The 6,147-nt window shown below is 29.0% G+C and overlaps 1 long non-coding RNA gene and 1 pseudogene across 1 annotated transcript; both read right to left on the bottom strand.

The window, feature by feature from the left end:
- LOC109356477 lies at positions 2,181-3,021 on the bottom strand. Its single transcript, XR_002108735.1, has 3 exons — positions 2,806-3,021; positions 2,557-2,643; positions 2,181-2,322 (listed from the first exon to the last, which is right to left on the bottom strand). It is a non-coding gene; the product is annotated as an uncharacterized LOC109356477 (long non-coding RNA).
- Positions 3,801-5,152, bottom strand: LOC109356291 (annotated as a pseudogene).

Below are 6,147 nucleotides of genomic sequence, written 5' to 3'. Positions count from 1 at the left end.
AGAACTAAAAACACAGTTGAAGAAAATTATTATTTTAAAAACTATTATCTCAACAAAACATTTTTAAAAGGGAATGAAATATCTCCTGGTATAAGGAGATAAGTTATCTCCTTCTGTCAGTGAAATCATGACGTGTGTCATGTTTCATCATTTTATATAAAAATATTTGTAAAAATAAACAAAATATCACACATGTCACATTTTTACTTGCTGGAGGATATAAGTTATCTCATAATATGAGGAGATACATTATTCTCTTTTTTAAATTACATTTTAGAAAAATACTTTTATAATAATTTAAAAATCATTTTTTTAAAGTGAGTTTTTGAACTTAAAAAAAAAAATTGTAATATTCTACAAGCATGCGACATTTAAGGTTCTACGTTTAAAGTTTTAAGAAAACACTTAAAGAGTGTAATATCTAGGTAAAACACATATACTGTGAGTGCATGCATTTTTTCTCATACTTATATACATTATATATTTGAGAATAAAATTTTAATATTAACTATATGCATATTAGAAGTGGGAGTGAGAATCATAAATAAACTTACTTGAATTTAATTTTTCTTTTAAATATTAAATGAAATTAAAAACCAAAAAACGTCTTTTTTGAAATTTTTGTTCTTCGGATGGATTGAGTGTCCATCCAATTAGATAATTCATGGATATCCAATTGATATAATGGATGAATTTGGATCATCCATTATCAACATCATCCATTGAATTATATCAATTTAAATTCATTAACTCTAATAGATAAATTTAGATGAATTTAATTTAGTTGATATGGATTATAGATTATAAATAATTTTATGACTGAACATATATCCTAAAGTTGTGATTTTAGTCAAAGAAAAAAGACATGATTTTTGTACACCTAAAATACTTATCAAGTTACTACATGCATGCACCCTCTCCAAGAATCACATCATGTGGACGATTTAAAAAGAAGTTTCCATATTCAGAAAAGAATCAAATGAATGGCATGGCTTTGACTCCACTTACCAAACTCTATCACCCTACTACATTGTTGAAAGTTTTGGGGTACTAAAAATTTATACAAAATTATTACATAATTAAATTTATCATTCATTTTTATTACCTTTTTGATATACCATGATAGCTAATCATGAAAAATGAATAGTTGCAAGTTTGATCCCGTCATTGGACATTTTGTTCACGTTTTATTCATTACAAATTATAATGGGTATAAAAATGAAACAATGCATCAACTAGGACTCAAACCAGGAACTTGATTCGATTTATTGTTGAATCCAACGTACTATAAATAGAGACATTTGAAGACATAATACAACACAAATTTTTTATATATAGAAATTATCCTTCATTTCTCTAATGCATTAGAGAAGTGTAAGAAACATAAGTTTATAAACTATTGAAATAGAAGTTTATTGTGTTTGTGCAAAACATATCAATGTTTTCCAAAGAACCATAAAGAGGATTCGTTGTTTATCTTATTTAGTAATGAATAGTACTTTAACTTATATTTTCTTGCATTTGTATTAATTATTATATCATGTGAAAGGATAAATGGATTCAAAATTTGTCTGGCTTTCACACACTTTCATGTAAGTTATTAATTACAGTAGTTTTATACTTTTTCTAATGATTCAGAATCCAGATTGTACAAATTCTTATAGCCGTGCAAATATTTTTTGCCATCATCTGCGCACACTTCTCTCTTTTGGTTTAGTATGAAATGTGATGTTACCAGATGATAACATACCATAGATCTTAATAATAAATAGGGATTCTCTATCTCAAAAAAACATATGACCCTTTATTCCTAGCCAATAGCATTACACTTAATAACATAAAATTGTTAGTTTTTATTTTTATTAATTTGTAGTTACTTTTCAATTGGTTGAGACAAAAAATTAGGACAGAGTTGGAAACAATTGATCTATGTCCAACTATGAGTACCTCAAACTAAAGTTGAGGTAAGAATATATGATAGGAATAAATAAGTTGTGGTTGCTATTACAGTTATGTTAGAATGACAAAGTTATTGTAGGAGTTATGATGAATGTAGCAGGGAGAAATTATGAAGATAATAATGGTATTATTCACTTATAAACACTGTAGCTACTACTAACTTTGTTCGTTGCCTTTATTCTAATCATTTTCAATGATCATAGCATATGCAAGTTGAAATAGTTAAACTAATGAAAAATGCACCAAAATTGGCTTGGATATTTCTCTCCAACTTCATACTTAATGCTTCCTTTTTATTACATCTATATTTCTGGAACTTTCACCTCTAATACCTTATGCTTTTTTGTTGCATGATGATCCTTTCTGCAGACAAAGAACACATGTATATGAGGACTATGATTTTCTTACATAAGATAGGAGTGCATTCATATACACAACATTCATATTTTTTAACATAGGTGTGTCAATGAGTTTGTAGATACCAATTGTTTCTAGCAGTTTGATACACAAATTCATATATAACTGATAAAGCATGTTAAACATGATGAAAGTGCCACAATTAAACCAAATAACTAACAAATTAGTAAATAAACTTACAGCACAAGCATGCAAATCATCACATCCACACATCAATCTCCAATTTAACTTATCTGTTGCTTCAAATGCTCCTCCTCCTTGGCATTTCTGCGTCAGTGGATAAATAAATTAAATATTATCATGAACAAACTCTAAAAAAAATCTGAAGTTATCAAATGAAAGCACATTAATGACTTCATTATATAGCTAATTAGCAATAACCATGGTACCGTTTAAAAAACAAACAAAAAGCATAGTTAAAGTTTTTACCTTGTAAAAGTCAACAGCAACAAAATTAGCCCAACGATTACCAGCTGCACCATAACAGGTAGAAAGCATATCTATGAGATTTTTTGAATTATCTTTAGCTGTGAATGCCTTAACTGGAACTGTTTTAAAATGATTAACCAAAACCAAAGATTTTCTTTTGTCATTGAGTGGACTTGATTCCTTTCTTTGGGAACATTTTCCCTTAACCAGCCCATCATTTCCATCTGCATTCATAAATTCAATATTAACCCAAAACATTTAAATAATTTAAAAAAAAAATGAGAACATATGATATAGAATGGTTATCATGTATATAAATTATGCTCACATTGATTTTCAACCACATATTTCCACTGGTATCAGTGTCATCTAGGAGTGTTCGCGGTCCATTTGGATCGGTTTTTAAGCAAAAAATCATCCGATCCAAATGCATAATTAGTATGCGGTCCGGTCTATTTATATTAAGATGTCCGATCTAATCCGGTCCAAATATTATATGCGGTTTCAGTCCGGTTTGGATCGGTCTTTTTTTTAGATATTAACATATAAATCCCTTTTATTTCAGCATACAACACCAACAAAGTAACAACCAGAATAATGAAGAAAAGTTTGATTCTTTTAGTAGTAAGATTATAAACATCAATATAGTCTAATGATCCAATCATTTTTAACAATTCCATGATCCAATCAATACAAAAACAGCAACACAACAACAAAAAGTAAACAACAAAATTAAGGATTATGCAGTAAACATTCAACATCTATCTAGTAATTCTGGAGGAATGAGGAAAAATTATTTCCACTGACATCCTACTTTTCCTCATCACAATGGAGGAATTGAGGATTTAGGAATGAGGAATTAGGGATTATGCGTATCACTGCCTATCTCGAATACTTTAGTAAAAATTAGGAGATACACTTAACAATATCGGTCCAGTCCGGATCGGTCTGGATCCCAGACGTGAAACCGAAGACCGGACCGGATCGATCGGTCCTTAAAAAATAAATCCAATACGATCCAAATAGATTCGGTTTTTGCAATTTCGGTCTACTTTGGATCGGTTTGCGGTTTTTGTTTTGGACGATTTGAACACCCCTAGTGTCATCAATCCAGCCTCATTGAATAATTTGGTCAATCCTTTGGTGTCTGAACATAGTCTTCTAATATTAGTGTCACAATTTCTGATGGATTTGATTTTAGGAAGGCATGTACTTCCTTCAAATAATCTATTGCAGGTTTCTATTCAATAGAAGAAAAATAAACTTTTTAGCCCCTTAACCATTGTAAAATATTAAGAAATATGAAATATCCATAAAATCTTTTACTACTAATTGTTTTCATGTAAAACTTTCTTTTGCTCCTTGATATTGACATCATTGGTTTAGTCTCTCAGATTGACTAATCTTCCATTTGGTCTCTAATTTTGTATAAACACCAATCAATCGGGATGTGGAAAGTCAGAGACCAGACTAATGTTTTCATAAGAGAAAAAAAATGTATACATCAACCATGTAACAGTTTTTTATTCTGTCATTACATCATCCACCCCTTGTATTCGATCATTATTGACTTTTTAAATATAAGTAATGCACATTAATAATAAATATTGTTTGTTACACACTTTTTTATAATGTTAAGGATGAAAGTGATATTTAACTTGATAATTTGTATTTGAGTGTAATATCTATAGAATTTATACACAGAGCATCATTCATCATTCATTTTAATTACTTTTATTTATTTAAGAGGCAATGATAATTAAAAATGAATGAACGATGGATAATGTAGTGATAGTGTAAAAAACTCTTACATTGTGGACTATATATATTGTTCTGTTTGCATTTTTCATTATTTTTATAAAGTTTTAGCATATGTTACATTGAAGCTCTTATGAATGAATCACTTACAAATGCAGTGATGTCATGACACACCCCGCTAGGTGAATGGCACATCCATATTTGTCCTTTGTAATCATAAGCATCCAACATAAGGGCTCGAACTCCATTCTGCATATTCAGGATTACAGTTATCTTCACTTCAAGTTTCTTAAGTTATACAATGAAAACAATTAATGATCCTACTCTTAATTGCTCAGTGATATTGTCTTCTTGGTTTATAAAGGTAAGTCTAGGAACCGAATCAAGGAATGGCCCACTTCCAATTGCATAGAAATTGTGTGTTGTTAAGAATGCATATTTGTTGAATGGCAAAGAAGTATTCACTGCAATTGAATTTGGTTAGTAAATCAGCAAAATGAAATCATCATAAAAATGGCAAATAACAAAAACGCATTCTAACAATCAGTGCTGGTCCTAGTGCACGTGTACCAACCAAGTGCGGGTTCATAATTAACTCATCCAATCAGAAAATTTTATTTGATTAAAAGTAAAATTTATAATAACATAAATTAATATTTGTACGCTATTCTATGAGATTTTATTGGTTTGGTACATAGGGACAAAATTTTCTTGGGACAGAGGATCTTGTCCCATAATTAATAGGATTCTAATTTTTATTTACACAAATATTTTTTTTATAGTTTTTATTTTTATAAAAAATGTCACTCTCTTAGAACATGTTTATTTTTTGCATTTCATTGCTTATTACACTATATATATGATTTTGTTTAGTATATAATTAATTGAGAGATCGCCCTAAGTAGACTAAGTATGAGATAGTCAAGGTTGATTAAAAATGTAACATAAAAAATGTTAAACTAAAGTATCCGATGAATAACAATAATAAATAAGCAAGAAAATAAAATATATAAGATGTAATCATGATTTTCATGATTTTTTTAAAACGTTAGTATAAATTACTTCAGATAATTAAATTTTTATGATAAATAAGTGCTCTCATAAAGTAAATTTCTTATAACAACCAAAGGTATGTTTCATCAATTTCCTTAACTAAGTTGAAAGATTATGATTTATAGGAAAGTTTTAGCAATCTTTTATTTAAGCAATGCAAATCTATTGGCATGCATAAAGTCTTTTAATTTTCAAAACATCGTGCAATGGATGAGAGAAATGTTAATACCACAATCTTGAGTGGGTTTGTTACTGTTGACCTCGAACATGTGTCAAAGAGTAGTTCTGCTGCACAATCTACATTGGATGAGCACCTTTCCAAGAACTGCAAATACATACAATTAGCTTAACAAACATTCAAAAACCATAACACTTCATATAACATGCACAGCTCAAGCCTATGTTCACAATGATATGATGAGATAGTTAAATTGACTCTAGTGAGAATTAAAACGACACCCAAACTTTGTATATATGAGTCATTAATTCATTATTTTACTGATACTTTGTAAAATATGAGACTTTGTAAAA

Source organism: Lupinus angustifolius, chromosome LG09 (genome assembly GCF_001865875.1).
Source record: "Lupinus angustifolius cultivar Tanjil chromosome LG09, LupAngTanjil_v1.0, whole genome shotgun sequence".
NCBI lineage: Eukaryota > Viridiplantae > Streptophyta > Magnoliopsida > Fabales > Fabaceae > Lupinus > Lupinus angustifolius.
The sequence above is the reverse complement of the archived record's forward strand: the minus strand, read 5'-3'. Positions and strand labels throughout refer to the sequence as shown.